This window comes from Scyliorhinus torazame, chromosome 21 (genome assembly GCF_047496885.1).
Source record: "Scyliorhinus torazame isolate Kashiwa2021f chromosome 21, sScyTor2.1, whole genome shotgun sequence".
Taxonomy (NCBI): domain Eukaryota; kingdom Metazoa; phylum Chordata; class Chondrichthyes; order Carcharhiniformes; family Scyliorhinidae; genus Scyliorhinus; species Scyliorhinus torazame.
This window is the reverse complement of record NC_092727.1, coordinates 80,089,280-80,113,409: the sequence shown is the minus strand read 5'-3', so window position 1 is coordinate 80,113,409 and position 24,130 is coordinate 80,089,280. Positions and strand designations below refer to the sequence as shown.

General features: G+C 52.2%; 1 long non-coding RNA gene across 1 annotated transcript in view; it reads left to right on the top strand.

Annotated features, from left to right (window-relative positions):
• The window catches only part of LOC140397991 (uncharacterized), a 288,188-nt gene that overhangs the window by 237,526 nt on the left and 26,532 nt on the right, over nt 1–24,130 (top strand). Inside the window, exon 2 of the long non-coding RNA XR_011937374.1 lies at nt 2,676–2,778. This is a non-coding gene — a long non-coding RNA (uncharacterized lncRNA). The remainder of the gene's footprint in view (nt 1–2,675; nt 2,779–24,130) is intronic.

Below are 24,130 nucleotides of genomic sequence, written 5' to 3'. Positions count from 1 at the left end.
ATAAAACAAGGAAAAATAAGCCAAAGGTATCAATGTAAACCAGGTACAGCTCGTCACAGAAGTCATTACAAGCATCCCCAACATGTTCCCTTCACGAATACAAGACCAGTCAGCACAAAAACAGGATATCGTCTCGTGATAAACAGCAAAGTTACATCATGCCCATCACTTCAAAGAAAGACTACAGAGTAATATAAAATCCACAAGAACCCCAGTGCTAGGGGGCAATCACATTACATCGATACCCCACAACACAATCCAACCCCTATCACGGCCCAGGGCAGAACAGACAACCATCAAATAGTTCCAATACTACAAAGAGAAGACATGTCCAAGTAAAACTCAGGCCTCGAGCCTCAAAACCCTGCGTCTCCCATTGAGACTTACGAAAGGAGAAAGGGGAGTGGGAAATAGAGACCCGAATACCAGAAACCACCCGTTGGGTAAAACAACCAAACAGGGAGACGCATTTCAGGAGAAAAGATGAACTCGACCCAAAGGAAAAGTCAGATAAACCCACTCCTCATCTGGATAGCATACAGTCTGCCTGGGCCCATTAAAGAACGGATGCTAAACAACAAAAGTAAAAGAAAAAGGTAAGGAAATAAATGAAACTGATTAGCTTTAACTGAGGGGTGCCTTTCTCGATCATGGCGAGGATAAACTAACCCTTCCAACCCCAACCTTCCACCCCTCACCCCATTTCAGCTCTGCCCACCTTCCTTTTGAACATTTAGGATAAAGTCTGTGCACAAATCCCAAATTCAACATTCATGAAATGAACTTGTTAAATCAGGATGACAACGGTACAGGTCATCTCACCCACATCCCACCCGGCATGGCGGAACAGTGGTTAGCACTGTTGTCTCACAGTGCCAGGGACCCTGTTTGATTCCAGCCTTGGGTGACTTTCTGTGCGGAGTTTGTACATTCTCCCCGTGTCTGCAGAGGTTTCCTCATCAAGCAGACAGCAACATGATCAACAGGGAGCAAAGTCCAGACAACAACTGAATGCAGGGCAGTCCTCAGGATAAAGACTTCTTCACTGGCACACGAAGAAATTTAAATAATAATAATAATCTTTAATAGTGTCACAAATAGGCTTACATTAACACTGCAATGAATCATGGAATCGTAGAAATTACAATGCAGAAGGAGGCCATTCGGCCCATCATGTCTGCACTGGCCCTTGGAAAGAACACCCTACCAAAGCCCTCCCCTCCACCCCATCACTGTAATCCAGCAACCCCACCTAACCTTTGGGACACTAAGGGGCAATTTAGCATGGCCAATCCACCTAACCTGCACATCTTTGAACTGTGCGGTTACTGTGAAACTCCCCTAGTTTCCAGACTCCGAAGTCTGTTCGGGCACACAGAGGGAGAATTCAGAATATCCAATTCACCTAACAAGCACGTCTTTCAGAACTTGTGGGAGGAAACCGGAGCATCCCGAGGAATCCCACATCGACACAAGGAGAACGTGCAGACTCTACACAGACAGTGACCCAAGCCGGGAATCTAGCCCGGGTCCCTGGCGCTGTGAAGCAACAGTGCTAACCACTGTGCTACCGTGCCGTTCATGGATGAGGAAGGATCAGGATCAATGGACACCCTTTAGGATCTCTGAAGGAGACCAATGATTGAAGCATGAGACATCATTACTTCCACCATTACATCTCACCAAAACATTTAGGATAAAATCTGTGCTAGGTGGCCAGCACGGTAGCACAAGTGGATAGCACTGTGGCTTCACAGCGCCAGGGTCCCAGATTCGATTCCCTGCTGGGCACTGTCTGTGCGGAGTCTGCACGTTCTCCCCATGGCTGCTTGGGTTTCCTCCAGGTGCTCCGGTTTCCTCCCACAGTCCAAAGACGTGCAGGTTAGGTGGATTGGCCATGATAAATTGCCCTTAGTGACCAAAAAGGTTAGGAGGGGTTATTGGGTTACGGGGATAGGGTGGAAGTGAGGGCTTAAGTGGGTCGGTGCAGACTCAACGGGCCGAATGGCCTCCTTCTGTACTGTATGCTCTATGTTCTATAAAACTGACTTGGCCACCCCAACCCCTCATGACCAACATCTGGAACAGGGCAACTCAGAACCTCCAACCACAGGCCAAGCTGACCCCAGGTGTCGAAGATAAGATTAAAAGTGGGGCTGAGCTCATACTTTGACTGACAGTTTTAAGAGGCTTTTAAAAGATTAGCTGTCTTTGATGTGTAACTGAATAGAAGTTTATTTGTTTTTTATAACAGATTAACCGCTCGATGAGACTTGAATGGGTTTCATGAATGAGTTTTTTTCTGCATTAAGTGTAAGGGTCCTTCCTGTTAATTCTCTTATTGCCCCTTTCTTTATTTTTGCTGTTAACATTTTGATCCATTGATGCTTAATGAACATATACCTTTAAGTCAAGCAGGGTAAGAAAGGAATTCAAAAGATACAACATAGTACACCTGCTAGCTTTGGAGAACAAAACCCAGAATATGTGGCACCTGAGAGATGGGGTTGGACTCGATTTTATTGATTAGCTGTTGGCCAATAAATTCTGCTTGGTAACAGGTGGTGATTGGATCCTGCCTGAGTGGGATGATTTCCACAGACCGAAGGAAAGCAGAGTTTAAATCCTGGACACTCAGTAGAAAGGACCCTCTCTCTCTCTTGTGTTTTATCCAGAAAAGCTGCCGTATTTCTGAAACTGCAGAGACCCGAATGAATCTACACTGAAAACCATAACAGACTGAAAACAGAAATCTCAACCTGAAAGCCTAGTTTGAAGGTCAGTGTGCTAGAAACAACAATCTGAAACAAAGACTTTTATCTTTTACTTTTATTTATTATTTCACCCCTCTCTTGCCCTCTGTGTTTGCTTGTCGGGTGTGTGTGTATGTGTGTGTCGAGGGTGGGGCAAGTTAAAGTGGGGAGGTTAGAAATTAGTTGATAGTTAACCAGTGTATTTGCTGCATATTTCATTATAGTTCTTGTTATGAATAAAAAAGTAATTGTGTTTAAAATTTACAAACCTGGTGACTGTAATTATTGGGCAGACAAATACTTTGGGTATTTTTCTAAGAATTATTGGTCAATTAAATTTTGTTGCGGCTCCGGGGCAAGGGAGCTGGAATTGACCCCAGCCCAGGGTGTCATAACATAAGTGTAAATGAGTAAGAACACTAATGGATTGCTAGGAGCCTTTTTTTTCATCACCGCATGCCTCCTGATACCTGCCCATAGTGGTTACTAGGTGGGTGGCTATGGGTCGTGAAGCCACTTCAAAGAGAAAATAAATCAGCTGGAGTCCAGTTTCTGTCTCATTCCCACTTGATTCTATTCAGAAAATTCATGTGTAGATGATAGGGTGATGACAGATTTAGGTTTGGTCTTGGTAAATCCACAAATAGCCTCGTGTGCACCTCCTAGGCTCAGATGTGATGAATGGACACCAGGGCAAGGAGCAGCCATAGCAGAGCCTGTCAAGTGAGCAGGGACGAGGGTTGAAATCTGGAACCAAATCTAAGTATTAAAAAGCATGGTTTCTACTTCATAATATCTTCAAGGCTGTTCCAACATGGAAACTTGGAGATGGATTCTCAGGTCGCCGACGCCAAAATCACGTTCGTCAATCGGCCGGAGAATCAAAGTTCCCGACCAAATTGGGGGCGGTGTGGCTTTTGCGATGCTCCACCCCCTCCAAAGCGCCGTACCGGCCGAATTCCCAACTGCGTCGGTCGCGTGTGGTCTCTTCCTATCGGGAACTCGGCGTGGCCGTGGCGGACTCAGTCCAGCGGCGCCACAGTCGGGGGAAGGCCGATCCACGGGCAGGGGGAACTTTGTCAGGGACTGGGGACACTGTGGGGGGGTGGTCCAGGGTGCGCGAGCCAGCCAAAGGGGGCGGCACTATTTTGTAGGCCGGGTCCGCAAGCAGCCGCTGCCATGTTGTACGATGCAGCCGCTGCAGGCCACCGTGCGCATGCACAGCCACGGATCCAACAATTCTCCAGCTGTAACTGCAGCTAGAGTCGGGTGCTCTACGCTGCCTGCCTGCTAGCCCCCAGCTACACGGAGGATCGGTGACCGTTTTGCGCCGGATTTTCAGGCGTAAAAAGCAACCATTCCCACCCCAGCGTGAGGACAGCCTCACAATCAGAGAATCCAGCCCACGGTGCTTCGACTAAAATAAAAATACTGCAATGCTAAAAATTTGAAATGCAAAAAGGAAGAGCTGGAGATCCTCAGCAAGCCTGACAATACCTAAAGAGCAGGAAACGGTTAAAGCTTCAACTTAAATATTACTCTCCCTCAGAACGGGCAGCACGGTAGCATTGTGGATAGCACAATTGCTTCACAGCTCCAGGGTCCCAGGTTTGATGCCGGCTTGGGTCACTGTCTGTGCGGAGTCTGCACATCCTCCCCGTGTGTGCGTGGGTTTCCTCCGGGTGCTCCGGTTTACTCCCACAGTCCAAAAGATGTGCAGGTTAGGTGGATTGGCCATGATAAATTGCCGTTAGTGTCCAAAATTGCCCTTAGTGTTGGGTGGGGTTACTGGATTACGGGGATAGAGTGGAGGTGTGGCCTTGGGTAGGGTGCTCTTTCCAAGAGCCGGTGCAGACTCGATAGGCTGAATGGCCTCCTTCTGCACTGTAAATTCTATGAGAACAGAAGGTACCTTCCTTCAGTGCAAAAGATTCATTTTGGACTTGAAACATCAACTTTGGGCTGAATTCTCCGCCGGCGGGATTCTCTGTTCCGCCAGCAGCGCACCCCCACCTGCGGGTTTCCCGGTGGCGTGGGGTGGCTACAATGGAAAATCCCACTGGGCAGTGGCGGGAACGTAGAATCCCTCTACCAGCGACGGCGTGTCGCCGAGAAACACGTGTTCTCTTGAGTTCTTCCAGCACTTTTTCTTATTATTATCGTTTTTTTGACTAATGTGTTTGCCCTAAACCGGTGAGAATCCGGGACCTTCACTCGAGCACACAGCAATGTTGTGTGAAGTCATCTGGGGCTGCTTACAAAGGGTCTTGAACTGTTCCTGTGTGCTCTTGGCGTTGTCAAAGTGAAGGATTACACTGCTATTTAATTTGTCACTCTCGCTATGGCAACAGCACTGAGTACTCCCAGGGGCAGGAGGTGGGTCAGGAGTGAGATCGCTGCTCCAACCACCACCCCCACCATCCTCTTTCACTATCAAACTGTGAAAGGCTGAGTTCTAATCACCATTCCATTGCTTTGCAATAAATCCCTGACCCCATGTTTAAATACAGATTTTTAACAATTCCTGACAAACAACAGATACATCAATACCAGGTCATCGGGAGAATCGACTTTGATAACCGGGACCAATGAATATTCATCTTGGGTCTCTGGGACCTGTTTTCAAATCCAATTTAAACCAACAGGAGGAACACGGTGGTTTTAAAAATCTGACCTGGGACACTTCAATTTTGGTTCACTTGGGGCAATGGACACATATAACTCTCCCTCAGACCAGAAGGTACCTTCCTTCAGTGCAAAAGATTCATTTTGGACTTGAAACATCAACTCTGGGCTGAATTCTCCGCCGGCGGGTTTCCCGGTGGCACCTAATTATTCTCACCCAGGAAGGCCACTGCTGCCATTGTGAAAAGTGGAAAAGGGAATACTCATTAGAGCTACAGTAGGTTTAATCCCCGTCGGCCTCCATTATTAGTCCTGAATGAGGTTTTTAACAAACTAATTACCTGGCACTTCCGGAGGGCCTTGTTGACCTTTCCTGGCCTCAAATCTGCTTTGACCTAAATAGCAGATGCCAGGAATGGATTCAGGATCCTGACATACTGGCCAGACTCATCATTTCAGACCTCCTTAGCCTCCGATACTGTCCCCGGAGGGGCCCAAAAATGCAACCCTGGGTGGGAAGAATTCCATCATCAAGCCCTGACATCACTCTCGGCTTGTTTTCAATGTTTATGTTATTGCTTCTGTGGATCCAGGTATTACAGGAGGATTCCCCCCAAACCCACTGCATTCGCTGCTCCACCCTTTCCCCTCCTCTACCAATAGGGTAACGGGTGTCATCAGTTCACCCAACCACCACCATGAGGCCCAACACAGGGCTTGATGCGCAATCAATTGCACAAAGCCGCAGATTGGGTACAACTGTGGCTTTATTACAGTCAGATGCGTGGCCTCCTGCTGCAGCTGGCGAAATGGCAGGGCACTGGAGGTCATGCATGTTAATACAGTTCTCCGTGGGCGGAGTCAGCCGGCAGGGGCTACCGGTGAACCTGTAGTGCAGGTCCTACCTTACATCCCCTAATACAGTGGTTCACCAGATTCACCCCCTGTTACAAATGAGTCCGGCGGGGGTGATGTGAATTATATACAAATAGTGCAATTATGTACAGTGGTAAGAAAAAAAAGAAAAAGTCCATGTTGACGGTCCGGAGTCCGTCAAAGGTTCAGCCAGTCTGGTGCTTTGGTGCTTCGTTGGGAGCGGCGTAACGGTGGCGGCGAAGTCAGTGCTGGCGGTGGTGGAGGTGACACCGATGGCGGTGGTGGCGGTGCTGATGCTGGCCAGTCATCGGGGAACTCCGGGAGCGTGCCGAAGTCCTCTTCGTCCTCTTGTGCGGAAAAGGGGGGGGGGGGGTGGCCTGGTGGGGTCAATGTTGGCGGCGCGGTGGGGGGCATGGGTAGGGGTGTGTGTTGGGGTGGAACATGACGGTGCCAGGTCCCTGAGTGAGACAGTATCTTGGCGGTCGTCGGGGAACTCAACATAGGCATATTGAGGGTTGGCGTGGAGCAGGTGAACCCTGTCCACCAAGGGGTCCGCCTTGTGGAGTCGGATGTGCCTACGGAGAAGGACCGGTCCTGGAGCTGCGAGCCGGATGTAGACTTCCTGGGGAAGGTAAAAACACGTTCATGAGGTGTGTTATTAGTGGCGGTGCACAATAGTGACGGATGGAGTGTAGAGCTTCAGGGCAGACCTCCTGCCAGCGAGAGGCTGGGAGGTTCCTGGACCGTAGGGCCAGCTGGACGGCCCTCCAAACCGTCTCATTCTCCCGTTCTACTTGCCCGTTTCCCCAGGGGTTGTAGCTGGTCATCCTGCTGGAGGCTATATCCCTGCTGAGCAGGAACTGACGCAGCTCATCGTTCATGAATGAGGATCCCCTGTCACTGTGGATGTAGGCGGGGAAACCGAACAGAGCGAAGGTGGTGCTGAGGGCCTTGATGACGGTGGCAAACGTCATATCGGGGCATGGGATGGCGAAGGGAAATCTGGAGTACTCATCGACCACACTGAGAATGTATGTGTTACGGTCGGTGAAGGGGAGGGGCCCTTTGGAATCCATGCTAAGGCGTTCAAAGCGGCGGGAAGCCTTCACCAGGCGTGCACGGTTTGGCCGGTAGAAGTGCGGCTTGCACTCTGCACAGACCTGGCAGTCCCTGGTGACTGTCCTTACTTCCTCGACGGAGTAGGGCAGATTGCGAGCTTTGACCAGATGGTACAATCGAGTGACCCCCGGGTGACAAAGACTGTCGTGTAGGGCCCGGAGTTGGTCCACTTGTGCGCTGGCACATGTACCTCGGGAGAGGGTGTCTGGGGGCTCATTGAGTTTACCGGGGCGATACAAAATCTCGTAATTATAGGTGGAGAGCTCAATTCTCCACCGCAAGATTTTATCATTTTTGATCTTGCCCCGCTGTGTGTTATTGAACATGAAGGCTACCGACCTTTGGTCCGTAAGGAGAGTGAATCTCTTACCGGCCAGGTAATGCCTCCAATGCTGCACAGCTTCAACGATAGCTTGGGCCTCCTTTTCGACGGATGAGTGTCGAATCTCAGAGGCATGAAGCGTGCGGGAAAAGACTGCCACGGGTCTGCCTTCCTGGTTTAGATGTCTGAAGCGTCGCTTTCTACTTGAAAAGGCAGTGACTCGTCCACTGCGCGCATCCCGGCCTTGGCGATGTCTGCTCTGATGCGGGCGAAAGCGTGTTGTGCCTCGGCCGCGAGGGGGAATAGGGTGGACTGAATGAGTGGGCGGGGCCTTGTCCGCATAGTTTGGGACCCACTGGCAAAGAACCCCAGGCAGCGTTTGAGGGCCTTGGGGCAGTGGGGGAGGGGAAGCTCTATGAGGGGGGGCATGCGGTCGGGCTCGAATAGTCCATTTTGGACTATATAGCCGAGAATGGCTAACCGGGTCGTGCTGAACACACACTTCTCTTTGTTATCGGTGAGGTTGAGAAGAGTGGCAGTGCGGAGGAATTTATCGAGGTTGACATCGTGGTCCTGCTGGTCATGGCCGCACATGGTGACATTATCTAAGTACGGAAAGGTGGCCTGCAAACCGTACTGGTCGACCATTCGGTCCATCTCCCTTTGGAAGACCGAGACCCCATTTGTGACGCCGAAAGAGACCCTAAGGAAGTGGTAGAGGCGACCGTCCGCCTCGAAGGCCGTGTATGGCCGGTCCGACTTCCGGATGGGGAGCTGGTGGTAGGCGGATTTCAGGCCAATTGTTGAGAAGACCCGGTACTGTGCAATCTGATTGACCGTATCACATATGCGTGGGAGGGGGTACGCGTCGAGCTGCGTGTACCGATTGATGGTGTGGCTGTAGTCCACGACCATCCTGCGTTTCTCCCCAGTTTTAACCACTACCACTTGGGCTCTCCAGGGGCTGTTGCTGGCCTCGATAATACCCTCCTTAAGAAGCCGCTGGACTTCAGACCTGATGAAGGTCTTGTCCTGGATGCTGAACCGTCTACTCCTGGTGGCAACGGGCTTGCAATCCGCAGTTGGATTGGCAAAAAGGGAGGGGGGATCGACGTTGCGGGTCGCGAGGCCGCAAACGGCAAGAGGGGTTAAGGGCCCGCCGAATTTGAGGGTGAGGCTCTGGAGATTGCACAGGAAGTCCAGGCCCAACAGGAGTGCAGCGCAGAGATTAGGAGGGACATAGAGGCGGAAGTTACTAAATTCTACGCCCTGGACAGTGAGGGTGACTGTACAGAAGCCTCAGATCGGGAAGGAGTGAGATCTGAAGGCTAGGGCGATCCTTTGATTGGCAGGATGGACCGTGAGGGAGCAGCGCCTTACCGTATCTGGGTGTACAAAGCTTTCGGTGCTCCCGGAGTCCAGCAGGCACGAGGTCGCGTGGCCGTTGATTTTCACCATCGTCGACACGGTGGCCAGGTTGTGCGGACAAGATTGGTCCAGCGTCATCGAAGCGAGCTGCGGGTAGCCGTCGGATGCTTCGGGTGGCGAGCGTGTGCGGTTCCGATCTTGGGATGTCCGGAGACCCTGTGGGGGACAAGATGGCGGCGCCCAAGGTGCGCACATTGCGGGGTCGGGACAAGATGGCGGCGCCCATGGTGCGCACATTGCGGGGTCAGGACAAGATGGCGGCGTCCATGGGGCGCACGTGGCCGAAGGGGGACAAGATAGCGGCGCCCATTGGTCGTACATGGCCCCGGGAGGAGAAGATGGCGGCTCCCATTGTGCATCTGGCGTTGGGGAGGGGACGATAGCGGGTGCGATCGCAGCGACTGCGGGGCCTGGCACACAGCCGCGAAGTGGCCCTTTTTACTGTAGGATTTACAAACGGCAGTGCGGGCCGGGAAGTTTTGGCGGATGTGCTTCTGCTGACCGCAGAAGTAGCAGCGGGGACCCCCGGGGTGCGCGGATCGGCATGCAGCGCAGGCGTTTTGGGAAGGCAGGGCCCCAGCTGAGGAGGTCGTCGGCGGGGTCCAGGAGGGGTAGGAAGGGGTAGAAGGATGGGCAGCGTGGCGGGAGGGGTAAGATTGCACATTACGGGATGCAACCGTCATGGAGAGCGCCAAGGTTTTCGTCTCCGCCAGTTCGAGCGTGGCCCCTTCCAGTAATCATTCTTGGATGCGGTCCGACGCAATCCCCGTCACGAAAGCGTCGCGCATGAGGTGGTTCGCGTGTTCGGCGGCCATAACGGCCTGACAGTCACAGTCTCGGACGAGTGGAATCAGGGCACGCCAGATGTCTTCGATGGACTCACCAGGTAGTTGCGAGCGGGTGGCGAGTACATGCCTGGCGAAGAGCGTATTCGCCTTCTGCGCGTAGTGTTCTTTAAGGAGTCCCATTGCTTTTGTGTAATTCGTGGCATCTTGTAGCGCACAAAGACTCACGAGAGACGAATAGAGATGAAGTCGATGAGGCTTTATTAAGCGTGACTTGTTCCCCGCAGTTCAGTAACAGACTGGCCTGCGGGGGAGAACTCCTGGTTCTTATACTCCGCCTTCAGGGCGGAGCTAGAGGTCAACAGCCAACCAGGACCCGGGATCTGTCAGCCAATGACATCACGGCTTCACAGTCCCACATGACCCCTAATGCATACTACCACATTCACCACTTGTTAAAAATGAACCCGGCGGGGTGGTGCTTCGCATGGTGGTAGAGGTTTACAAGGCTGGTCCTGGGAGGAAAAACTTTTGCATGTCATCACAGTATGTACAGGGTATTTCTTTTTGTTTTGAACTATTTACAGTATTCGTAAGAGGGAAAAAGGGAAAAAAATTCTCGATAAAGTCCACAACATTCTAGTGTTACACCGATGCCACAAGTCGGTCGGGCGGTCTGGTCGTCCTTATCGATCGCCTCAGCCCTGGTGGTGGTGGTGCTTGTTCCAGTGTTGTCGCCTCCGGGAGCTTTACGGTTTCTGCTTCAGCTTCACTTCTGGTCGGACCTGGGAGGAGGACCGATCCTCCCGGGAAGGGGGCTGTCGCGGGGTGCGCCGGTGGCAGGGAGGGGGTGATAGGTGTCGGGGGGGTGTGCGTGTTGCCGGCGGGCGCCAGATCTCGCAGGGAGACCGTGTCCTGTCGGCCGTCGGGGTACTCCACGTAGGCGTACTGCGGGTTCGCGTGCAGGAGGTGAACCCTCTCGACCAACGGATCCGACTTGTGCGCCCGCACATGTTTCCGGAGCAAGATGGGTCCTGGGGCCGCCAGCCAGGTCGGCAGCGACGTTCCAGAGGAGGACTTCCTGGGGAAGACAAGGAGGCGCTCATGAGGCGTTTGGTTAGTAGTAGTACACAGTAGCGACCGGATGGAGTGGAGGGCGTCCGGGAGGACCTCCTGCCACCGTGAAACTGGGAGATCCCTGGACCGTAGGGCCAGTAGGATGGTCTTCCAGACCGTGCCGTTCTCCCTCTCTACTTGCCCGTTCCCCCGGGGGTTGTAGCTGGTCGTCCTGCTCAAGGCTATACCCTTGCTGAGCAGGAACTGGCGCAGCTCGTCACTCATGAAGGAGGACCCCCTGTCGCTATGGACGTATGCGGGGCAACCGAACAGTGTGAATATGGTGTTAAGGGCTTTAATGACTGTGGCCGCTGTCATGTCAGAGCAGGGGATGGCGAAGGGGAAACGGGAGTACTCGTCCACCACGTTCAGGAAGTATGTGTTGCGGTCGGTGGAGGGGAGGGGCCCTTTGAAATCCAGACTGAGGCGTTCAAAGGGACGGGAAGCCTTGATCAGGTGCGCTCTATCTGGCCTGAAAAAGTGCGGTTTGCACTCTGCGCAGATGTGGCAGTTCCCGGTGACTGTACGGACCTCCTCCACAGAGTAGGGGAGGTTGCGGGACTTTATAAAATGGGAGAACCGAGTGACCCCCGGGTGGCAGAAATCCTCGTGGAGGGCTTGGAGACGGTCTATTTGTGTGTTGGCACATGTGCCGCGGGATAGGGCATCGGACAGCTCGTTCAGCTTTCCGGGACGGTACAAGATCTCGTTGTTGAAGGTGGAGAGCTCGATCCTCCACCTTAAGATCTTGTCATTTTTAATTTTGCCCCGCTGTGCATTATCGAACATGAAAGCTACCGACCGTTGGTCAGTGGGGAGAGTGAATCTCCTGCCGGCCAGGTAATGCCTCCAATGTCGCACAGTTTCCACTATGGCTTGGGGTTCCTTTTCCACTGATGAGTGGCGGATTTCTGAGGCGTGGAGGGTTCGGGAGAAGATGGCCACGGGTCTGCCCGCTTGGTTAAGGGTGGCCGCTAGAGCTACATCGGAGGCGTCGCTCTCGACCAGGAAGGGGAGGGACTCGTCGATGGCGCACATCGTGGCCTTTGCGATATCCGCTTTGATGCGGCTGAAGGCCTGGCAAGCCTCTGTCGACAGAGGGAAGGTCGTGGTCTGTATCAGGGGGCGGGCCTTGTCTGCGTACTGGGGGACCCACTGGGCGTAATATGAAAAGAACCCCAGGCAGCGTTTTAGGGCTTTTGAGCAGTGAGGGAGGGCAAATTCCATGAGGGGGCGCATACGTTCGGGGTCGGGGCCTATTATTCCATTGCGCACTACATATCCCAAAATGGCTAGCCGGTTTGTGCTAAAAACGCACTTGTCCTCGTTGTATGTGAGGTTCAAGGCTTTAGCGGTCTGGAGGAATTTTTGGAGGTTGGCGTTGTGGTCCTGCTGATCGTGGCGGCAGATGGTTACATTGTCGAGATACGGGAACGTGGCCTGCAACCCGTGTTGATCAACCATTCAGTCCATCTCTCGTTGGAAGACCGAGACCCCGTTTGTGACGCCAAAAGGGACCCGTAGGAAATGGTATAATCGCCCGTCTGCCTCGAAGGCTGTGTACTTGCGGTCACTTGGGCGGATGGGGAGCTGATGGTAGGCGGACTTGAGGTCCACGGTGGAGAAGACTTTATACTGGGCAATCCGATTGACCATGTCAGATATGCGGGGGAGAGGGTACGCGTCTAGTTGTGTGTACCTGTTGATGGTCTGGCTATAGTCAATGACCATCCTTTGTTTCTCCCCTGTCTTCACTACTACCACCTGCGCTCTCCAGGGACTATTGCTGGCCTGGATTATGCCCTCCTTTAGTAGCCGCTGGACTTCGGACCGAATGAAGGTCCGGTCCTGGGCGCTGTACCGTCTGCTCCTAGTGGCGACGGGTTTGCAATCCGGGGTGAGGTTCGCAAACAAGGACGGGGGTTGCACCTTGAGGGTAGCGAGGCCGCAGATAGTGAGTGGGGGTATGGGGCCGCCGAATTTGAACGTAAGGCTCTGTAGATTGCATTGGAAATCTAATCCCAGCAAGGTGGGGGCACAGAGTTGGGGAAGGACGTTTAGTTTGTAGTTTTTGAACTCCCTCCCCTGCACCGTTAGGGTAACTATGCAGAATCCCTGGATCTGTACGGAGTGGGATCCTGCAGCTAGGGAAATCTTTTGCGCACTGGGACGGATGGTCAAAAAACAGCGTCTTACCGTGTCGGGGTGGATGAAGCTTTCTGTGCTCCCGGAGTCGACCAGGCATGGTGTCTCGTGCCCGCTGATCAGCACCGTTGTTGTCGTCGTCTGGAGCGTCCGGGGCCGTGCTTGGTCCAGCGTCATTGAGGCCAGACGTGGTCGTAGTGCTTCAGCGTCTTCCTCGACCCCCGTTGAGCCGTCGATGCTGGGGTCCATTGTTGCCGTCCAAGATGGCGGCGGGGGTGAACAAAATGGCCGCCCCCATGCATCGCACATGGCTGGGGGGTCACAAGATGGCGGCGGGGGTGGACAAAATAGCCGCCCCCATGCGTCGCACAGGGCTGGGGGGTCCCAAGATGGCGGCGCCCCTCCTCCCCTCGTGGTGGCCGAGACCCAAAATGGTGGCGCCTGCGGGTCGCACATGGGGCGCTGGGGGGGTTGGGGAGCGTTTGAAACACGCAGGACTCCTTGTTCTCCGGGGACAGCAGTGGCCGGGACCCAAAATGGCTGCGCCTGCGGGTCGTACATAGGGCGCTGGGGGGGTTGGGGAGCGTTAGATACGCGCAGGACTCCTTCTTCTCCTGGGACAGCGGCGACCTCCCGGGACCGGCACACAGCCGCAAAATGGCCCTTTTTCCCGCAGCTCTTGCAAATCGCTGCGCGGGCCGGGCAGCGCTGCCGGGGGTGTTTCGCCTGGCCGCAGAAATAGCAGCGGGCCCCCCGGGACGACTTGGAGTCTGAACCGCGCAAGCCTGTGGGGTGGGGTTTGTCGCGACGGGGGTCCACGGAGCTCAAGGGGCTGCCGCGCGGTCGGGGCCGTACGCGCGGGCGTTTCGCGCGGCCACATCCAGGGAGGCTGCAAGGGCCCGTGCCTCTGAGAGTCCCAGCGACTCTTTTTCCAAAAGTCTTTGGCGGATTTGGGGAGAGTTCATACCTGCCACAAAAGCATCGCGAATCAACATGTCCGTGTGTTCAATCGCGTTTACCGGCGGGCAGCTGCAGGCCCGTCCCAAAATTAGCAGCGCGGCGTAGAATTCATCCAGCGATTCTCCGGGACTTTGCCGTCTCATTGCGAGTTGGTAGCGTGCGTAGATCTGGTTCACTGGGCGAACATAGATGCTCTTTAGTGCTGCGAACGCCGTCTGGAAATCCTCTGCGTCTTCGATGAGAGGGAAAATTTCCGGGCTTACCCTTGAGTGCAGGACCTGTAGTTTCTGGTCTTCTGTGACCCGGCCGGGGGCCGTTCGGAGGTATGCTTCGAAACAAGTCTGCCAGTGTTTAAAAACTGCTGCTGAGTTCACTGCGTGGGGGCTGGACCTCAGGCATTCCGGGATGATCCTGAGCTCCATAGTCATTTAAGCACGCTTAATAAATTGTGATGTGGAGATGCCGGCGTTGGACTGGGGTGAGCACAGTACAAAGTCTTACAACACCAGGTTAAAGTCCAACAGGTTTGTTTCGATGTCACTAGCTTTCGGAGCGCTGCTCCTTCCTCAGGTGAATGAAGAGGTCTGTTCCAGAAACACATATATAGACAAATTCAAAGATGCCAAACAATGCTAGGAATGCGAGCATTAGCAGGTGATTAGCAGGTGATTAAATCTTTACAGATCCAGAGATGGGGTAACCCCAGGTTAAAGAGGTGTGAATTGTCTCAAGCCAGGACAGTTGGTAGGATTTCGCAGGCCAGATGGTGGGGGATGAATGTAATGTGGCATGAATCCCACTCATGTGTGCGGAACTTGGCTATAAGTTTCTGCTTGGCGATTCTGCGTTGTCGCGGGTCCTGAAGGCCGCCTTGGAGAACGCTTACCCGGAGATCAGAGGCTGAATGCCCTTGACTGCTGAAGTGTTCCCCGACTGGAAGGGAACATTCCTGCCTGGTGATTGTTGCGCGATGTCCGTTCATTCGTTGTCGCAGCGTCTGCATGGTCTCGCCAATGTACCACGCTTCGGGACATCCTTTCCTGCAGCGTATGAGGTAGACAACGTTGGCCGAGTCGCACGAGTATGTACCGCGTACCTGGTGGGTGGTGTTCTCACGTGTAATAGTGGTATCCATGTCGATGATCTGGCACGTCTTGCAGAGATTGCCATGACAGGGTTGTGTGGTGTTGTGGTCACTGTTCTGAAGACTGTGTAGTTTGCTGCACACAATGGTTCGTTTGAGGTTGCGCGGTTGTTTGAAGGCAAGTAGTGGGGGTGTGGGGATGACCTTGGCAAGATGTTCATCGTCATCAATGACGTGTTGAAGGCTGTGAAGAAGATGACGTAGTTTCTCCGCTCCGGGGAAGTACTGGACGACGAAGGGTATTCTGTCGGTTGTGTCCCATGTTTGTCTTCTGAGGAGGTCGGTCCGGTTTTTCGCTGTGGCGCGTTGGAACTGTCGATCGATGAGTCGAGTGCCATATCCCGTTCGTACGAGGGCATCTTTCAACGTCTGTAGATGTCTGTTACGCTCCTCCTCGTCTGAGCAGATTCTGTGTATACGAAGCGCTTGTCCATAGGGGGTGGCTTCTTTAATGTGTTTAGGGTGGAAGCTGGAGAAGTGGAGCATCATGAGGTTATCCGTGGTAGCGGATATATAATAAATTGTAGTGCACAAAGACTCACAAGTGACGAATAGAGATGAAGTCGATGAGGCTTTATTAAGCGTGGCTTGTTCCCCGCAGTTCAGTAACAGACTGGCCTGCGGGGGAGAACTCCTGGTTCTTATACTCCGCCTTCAGGGCGGAGCTAGAGGTCAACAGCCAACCAGGACCCGGGATCTGTCAGCCAATGACATCACGGCTTCACAGTCCCACATGACCCCTAATGCATACTACCACAGGAGTCCCATTGGTTTTGTGTAATTCGTGGCGTCTTGGATCAACGGGAACACGCTGGATCTCAGTCTGGAGTACAGGACATTTATCTTCTGAGCCTCCGTTGGCTCGGGGTCTGCAGCGTTGATGTAAGCCTCAAAACATGCTAGCCAGTGAGTAAAGTCTTTTCTGGCGTTGGGCGAGTACGGATCCAGCTGCAGGCGATCGGGCTTAATTCTGATATCCATTCTGTGGAAAAATCTGACTGTAATAAATTGATACACAATCAATTGCACAAAGACGCAGATTGGGTACAACTGTGGCTTTATTACAGTCAGATGCGTGGCCTCCTGCTGCAGCTGGCGAAATGTCAGGGCATTGGAGGTCATGCATATTTATACAGTTCTTAGTGGGCGGAGCCAGCTGGCAGGGGCTACCGGCGAACCTGTAGTGCAGGTCCTCCCTTACATCCCCTAATACAATGGTTCACCACAGGGCTTACCTCAGGTCCCCACATTTGAGGCATCAGGTCGTACAGACGGTGCTGCTTCTGACTCAGATATACAAAATTCCAATCAATAAACCCATTTATTGGTCTCCGTCCAGCCCCATCCATTGGCCCTGACTGCATGCATGCCACTAAGTATGGCGCCGGTCATTGACATGGTGCCCCCCTCATCACCCCCACCCCATAATCAGGTGCCACTTGACCCACAAAGGAGCACAGCCTCAGAAGATCCCACAGGATGGCAAAGGACAGGGCATCAGACCGTTGTGCTGGCATGGGAAGCAGCAGCTACTGGTACCCCTGCCAGCAGGGACAGGTGACGGGGTTAGAGGCCCGCTGGTGCCAGGAACCAACGGGGCCAGTGGCGCAGTGCGGAATACAGAGTGTCGGGGGGAACCCCAGTGGTTGGTTGTGGGAGTGGGAGCGGGAAGGGGGACATGCGGGGGCAGGGGCTACAGTGCAAGCCAAGGCCGCCACCAAGTCCGTTGGACCTGGATGGCCACGGTAGTATGCACCATGCTAACATGTCTGCCCTTTACGCTCTGCAGGCAATGGATTTCAGAGTCCAACCAGGAATGGTTGGCATCTGCCTGACTGTGGTGGCCTTGTGGACAGAATGTGTGGGAAACTGCCTAGGATCTCGCAGACGTCCGTTCACAGGCATATCCATGCTGTCACAGGTACCCTATATGCCCAGGCAGCACATACGGCAACTTCAGTTAAGACCGAACCCACCAGGTTGCCCGGGCAGTGGGATTCGCCGCCATCGCAGGCATGGCCCAAGTCCAGGGGTGATAGATGGGACTCCCGAGCAATGGCACATGAGGGTGCCCTTCATCACTAGGAAGGGCTTCCACTCGATGAATGTGCAGTTGATGTGTGACCACCAGCCCCGGCCCCGGTCTTCCCCCAGTCTCCAGGCAGTGTGCACAACACCTTCGTCCTCGCACACTCGCAAGTGCCCACCACCTTTGAGGCACACTCTCGGGTGAGGGGCTGACTCTTGGGCGACTGCTGTCGTGGCTGATGGTGGCCATCTGGAGACCCTAAAACAACGTGGAGAACTATTATAACGATTCCCAATGCGTCATCGTGCAGTACATCGGTGGCCTCAAGATGCGGGTCTGGTCCTTGGGGCGGAAGGTGATGATGACCCGCAGTGAGATGAGCTCAGGTGCTCCGTATCGTTTGACAGAGTCTGGTTCCCACCCTGATGTCACAATTCATTATCCGCCCTGATCCCTGGGGCGGGATTCTCTAATCCCGCGGCAGAGTGTCCACGCCATTGTAAATGCCGTCGCGTTTTATAAAGGCGTGAACCGGCCGACCCAACGTCTAATTCTGGCCCGCAAAAGATGCCAGCAGGGCACTGGAGCGGTTCACGCCACTCCAGCTGCTGATCCTGGCTCGAACTGGGCGCCGCGGGATCCGCGCATGCGCAATGGATTCCTTCAATGCGCTGGCCCGGGCGCAACATGGCGTAGGGCTAAATGGACGGACGCGGAAGAAACGAGGCCCCCAGCCAGAGAGGCCGGCCCGCAGATCGGTGTGCCCGATGGTTTCATGGGGAGGTGGGAAAATGCTGAAAGACACAATGAATGTGGTTTCATGAAGAGGAGGGATCAGATTGACAAAAGGCATGGGGCTATCAACAGGAAATTGAACAGGGGAGAGCCTAGGAATTCACCTGGCTTCTTGATTTGGTAATGGTGGGAGAACATTCCAGGATGGGGTACAATCATGTTTCTATTCTATTTGTCCACAGAGAGGAATGTAGCTGCCTGCCTGATAGGTTTGATGCAAGTGAGGAGAAGAAGGGCACAATCTCCATTTTGATTTGTTATGCTCTAGGTGTAACATAAGCGGCTTCCTTGTGGTGCACTTGACAAAGGAAGGTCCAGACGTGGAGATAACGTCAACACGTTTATTAAACTATTTACACTTCTATTACTCGGGTTCGACACTACTGCTAATCCTACTATAGCTACCCAGACTGACTAACCAGTTGCTGCAATCCACGTGGTGGGTGTAATATTGAATCAACCCTGTGTCTGTACTCACTGACTGTCTCCACTGGAAAGAGGCAGATCCTGTGTGTGGTGTCCTTTATATATGGGTTGGTGTAATGCCCTCCTGTGGTCATGTCATCTCTGTGGGTATCGTGAATGCCCATTGGTCGTGTCCTATCTAACTGATCTATTGGTTGAGTGTGTGTGTGATGTCTCTGGTGCTCCCTCTAGTGTCTAGCTAGCCTACATGTATTTACATTGATGTACATCACCACACATTTGGCATGTCTCAGGGAAGAGCATGGCGCTGAACCAGCGGGGCCCCCGAAAGATGCTGATGAGGAGGAACCAAATCCGTTGGGGTGTTTGGCATAACCAAGAGTCTGCAGAAACTACCTTTCATGCATGGATATGAGTGAAGGACAATGCTGCAGACACCTTCAGCTGTGCGGGTGGGGTGGCTTATACCTGCCACTTTCTGTGAGGATCTCACTCCACACAGACAAGGACGCCTTCCAATGCTGACCACTCTGAAGGTAACTGTCGTGCTCAACGTTCTTGTCAGAGGATCATTCCAGGGCCCCACCAGGGACATTTGCAGAATCTCACAGCCATCCACTCATACATGCATAAGAGAGGTGACCGATGCCCTTTTTAATAAAGTACACAATTACATTTAATTCACCATGAAGGAAACACGTCTGCCTGTCAGAAATGCAGGATTCACTGCAATCGCTGGATCGCAACAAATGCAGGGCGACATTAACTGCATACATGTGACCTTAAGAGCTCCCTGACAACAGCCAGTAAGATTTATCAATAGAAATGGATTCTACTCTCAAAACATGCAGCTGATCTGTGAGTCAGTGAAAGCAGATTACGCAGGTCTGTGCCAGGTACCCTGGGAGCTCGCATGACTCTTCCATCTTGCAGTCAGTGAGGGCCCTCAACGCATTCAGGGCTAGTTCCTCGATGATAAGGGGATACCCAAAACGTGTGACAAATTACACACATTCATCATCCACAAAGTGCACCTGAGGAGAGATACAATGCATCACATTCTGCTACAAGGTCCTTAATAGAACAGATCATCGGCATGTTGCAGATGTGTTTCAGATGTTTGGAATGATCAGGTAGGACTCTCCAGTCCTCTGCACAAATGGGGACCCACATCAGCATCGTCTGCTGCAACCTGCACAATCTCGCACTGCAAAGGGGAGATGAGTTGCCGTGCTATATGGAGGATGTACCCATCTCCTCGGTTGAGGAGGATGTGGAACAGGATGATTTCGAAAAGGTTGAGGATTCTGACTCACCACATGAAGAGACCATTGTATGGGCACAATGCGGAAGACATACCTGTGAGACCCTCATTAAGTTTGCAGGTCGAATAAGGTGAAGACAAGCCAAAAGGAATGCAGTGGTCCTGTCACTTTGATGCAAGGTAGACATTCTGATCTTCTTTGTCATCCTCAACACCCCAATGAAGATCATCAATCTCAGAATGAATAGTCACATACATGCATGATAAAGGCTTCTAAAGCACCCTAAGGAGCACTTGGCTGTTCTGTAATGGAATAAGCACTCCACCAGCACTTAATCTGAAACAACGACACATTGTGCAGTCCTTTCAACCATCGTGCCAACCTTTCACTGTCCATAGCAACCCTCAAGAGACAGAAATGCTGCTGAAAACACCAACGCACTCTTGGCGGTATGACAGGAGCTTAGCAAAGCAGCTCAGGGAGGAAAACCATCGGTTATCGGTTGACCATCAGAAGCCGGATCTAAATCCAGATAGCATCATGATATGGAGCCCCAGGGTGACATAGCTTTTCAGGACGCTGTGATCTGTCACTCTACTGCATGGAAGTGAACCTGCGAGTTTGGTTGCCTTAGTGAGTACAGAGAGCGTTTCAGCAAGACCATTGCATGAGCATTGACAAGCACTCGCCGGGAGCCGCCCAAATTAATGTCCAGTACTGCCTTGGCATCTGGGAGAGAGGTGGACAGTCAGTATTGACTCAGCATTTAATGAGAATTTAGTGCCCACCTGAATACTGAAAGCATCCAGGTGCTGTGCAGGAGTATAACTCTCATCCCACTACAGTCCTCCACGTTTTCAATCTGTCAGAGTGCAATATGTACAAAGCACACCGAGACCCTTGTTGTGACCTGACAGTCACTAAATGGAGGCCATTGTAAAGTGAACTTACTTTGGAATGACTCCAGTGTGGGCATGATGAATACCTACAACATACACAAAGAACAAATTTCAGCTCATTTGCATCAGGATAATCAAAAACTTTCCAAGAACTCTTCCCATGAGGACACATTATATGATCCTCTGGCACATGGTTTACATGTGCATTGTCCAACCACCATTTTCATACAGGAACTGTCATTGTTCATGGTGCTTATGTGGAACTAAAGGCAACTGATTGAGATGCGATTGAGTGAGATGGGTGCATTTTTATCCTTGAATGAACGTGAAACATAGCACCAAATGGAAGAACCATTTAGTACCCAAAACTTTGAGGGCGAGAAACAAAGTTTGTTTGCAAAGGTATAACATATCTACAGTGACTGAACACCTATAACACCATTGAGCATCCAGAACATCTTGATTTTTCGTGATATAACACTACTCTTGGTGTAGTCCTGACATCCACAGCAGAGATGGACGCAGACTGCTGATTGCTATGCGCTGTTATCTGGGATGACTTTGGCGGGCGTTCTCTGGAGGCCCAAGTTTGGAGTGTCCCAGCCTGCTTAGTGCATCCAACTCCAAGTTAATTGATGACCTCAGATCTCAGTGTCCTGTTAACACTACTGCTCCTTGAGGAGAAGGGACATTGTGAAGAAAGTTGAGGTGCTTGTCCCCTTCTCCAAGCCACTGCTGGAATGCACATATGGGTAGAGCGATGTAAAGTCCAGGCATAAATCCAGCAGGAACTGTGCATTCAGCTGGAGCAATTTGTCCACAGTGGCCACCATCCTTCCAACAGAGACTTTGATGCATTTATGTGCTGGAGCCATGACATCAGAAAGAATGTTTTATTTGATTTGATTTATTATTGTCACGTATTAGTATACAGTGAAAAGTATTGTTTCTTGCATGCTGTACAAACAATGCGTACCGTACATAGGGCAGGAAGGAGAGACTGCAGAATATAATGTTACAGTTAAAGCAAGGTGTAGAGAAAAGGTCAACTTTCGGTGCAACATCGTGGGCCGAAGGGCCTGTACTGCGCTGTATTGTTCTATGTTCTATGTTCTATGTAGCCTTCCCCCAATTTAGCACATTCACCCTAGGACCACTCTTATCCTTGTCCACGAGCACTTTAAAACTTACTGAATTGTGGTCACTGTTCCCAAAATGCTCCCTGACTGAATCTTCTACCACCTGGCCAGGCTCATTCCCCAATACCAGGTCCAGTACAGCCCGTTCCCTAGTTGGACTTTCTACATATTGTTTTAAGAAGCCCTCCTGGATGCTCATTACAAACTCTGCCCCGTCTAAGCCCCTGGCACTAAGTGAGTCCCAGTCAATATTGGGAAAGTTGAAGTCTCCCATCACCAAACCCTGTTGCATTTACTCTTTTCCAAAATCTGTCTACCTATCTGCTCCTCTATCTCCTGCTGGCTGTTGGGAGGCCTGTAGTAAACCCCCAACATTGTGACTGCACCCTTCTTATTCTTGATCTCTACCCATATAGCCTCACTGCCCTCTGAGGTGTCCTCCCGTAGTACAGCTGTGATATTCTCCCTAACCAGTAGCGCAACTCCGCCACCCTTTTTACATCCCTCTCTATCCCGCCTGAAGCATCTAAATCCTGGAACGATTAGCTGCCAATCCTGCCCTTCCCTCAACCAGGTCTCTGTAATGGCAACAACATCATAGTTCCAAGTACTAATCCAAGCTCTAAGTTCATTTGCCTTACCCGTAATACTTCTTGCGCCATTTGCGCTTGCAGTGGCAGCACATCCTCCAAACAGTTTCTGGAGGGTTGACTGAGTTGCTAGGACGATACCCAGATGTATTTCAGCCTGGTTTGGGGAAAATAAAAGGGGCCGTAGCCCGTATCCAAGTCGAACCAGGAGCCACGCCGCGCTATTTCCTTACACCTTACGCCTTGCTCGAGAAGGTAGAAGGGGAGCTCACTCATTTGGAAACTTGAGTATTATCAGGCCCGTCCGTTTCGCTGACTGGGCAGCACCAATTGTACCTGTCATGAAACCAGATGCCACAGTTTGCTTGTGCGGCGACTATAAACTTACAGTGAATACGGCTATCCGACTCGACCGATATCCAATGCCTCGCATAGAGGATCTCTACGCAAAGTTTGCAGGTGGACTCTCATTCACAAAATTAGATATGAGTCACGCCTACCTACAGTTGGAGCTGAACCCTGTCTCCCGACCATATGTAATGATTAATACACACCGGGGCCTGTATGAATATACACGTTTGACCTTCGGAGAATCCTCTGCCTGCGCTGTTTTTCAACGCGTAATGGAGGGCATTTTGAGAGGTTTATTGTTGCTGTCTACTTAGATGATGTTTTGATCACAGGGACGTCGGAGCAGGAACATTTGGAAAATCTGGAGGCTGTCCTTTGATGCTTTTCGGAGGCTGGAGTCCGTTAACGTTGCACAAAGAGCGTCTTTCAGGCTAAGGAAGTAGTCTACCTGGTATATCGGGTGGACCGCGAAGGTTTGCACCCCATCGCAGATTCAACAGGCCCCGCCCCGACTGACACTTCGCATCTTCGTTCTTTTCTTGGCGTCGTAAACTATTACAGGAAGTTCCTCCCCAATCTGGCAACTACGCTGGCCCCGTTGCATCTTCTTTCAGTTAAAGATAAATCACACCTGGGTTTGGGGTCAGCCGCAAGAAACCACTTTCCGGCGGGTAAAACAACAATTGTCGTCGTCTGGGTTACTAACCCACTATGATCCTGGAAAGCCTTTGCTCGTTACATGTGATGCATCCCCGTGTGGTATTGGGGCCGTCCTGTCCCACAAGATGGAGAACGGGGCCGAGCGGCAGATAGCTTTCGCCTCCCGCACATTGACTGCAGCGGAAAAAATGTACGCGCAGATCGAGAAGGAGGGCCTGCCAGTGGTTTTTGCGGTGAAACGTTTCCACCAGTACGTGTATGGTCGCCACTTCACTATCGTGACTGATCATAAGCCTCTGCTGGGACTTTTCAGAGAGGATAAGCCAATACCGCCCATTGCTTCTGCACGGATCCAGTGCTGGGCTTTGTTGCTTGCTGCATACGAGTATTCTCTGGAGCACAAACCAGGAACGGAGATAGCAAATGCCGAAGCACTGAGCCGATTGCCTTTATCGTCCGGCCCCATGTCGACCCCACGACGGGTGAGGTGGTTGCAACCCTAAAATTTATGGACACCTTGCCTGTCAAGGCATCACAGATCCGTGAGCGGACACAGACGGAGCCAGTCCTGTCAAAGGTTCGACACATAGTCCTGTATGGTGGGCAGCATAGACAGCTCCCAGGCGAGTTGCTGGCATTTTCCTCCAAGCTTTCAGAATTCAGCGTGGAAGACGGCATCCTCTTGTGGGGGACGCGTGTGATT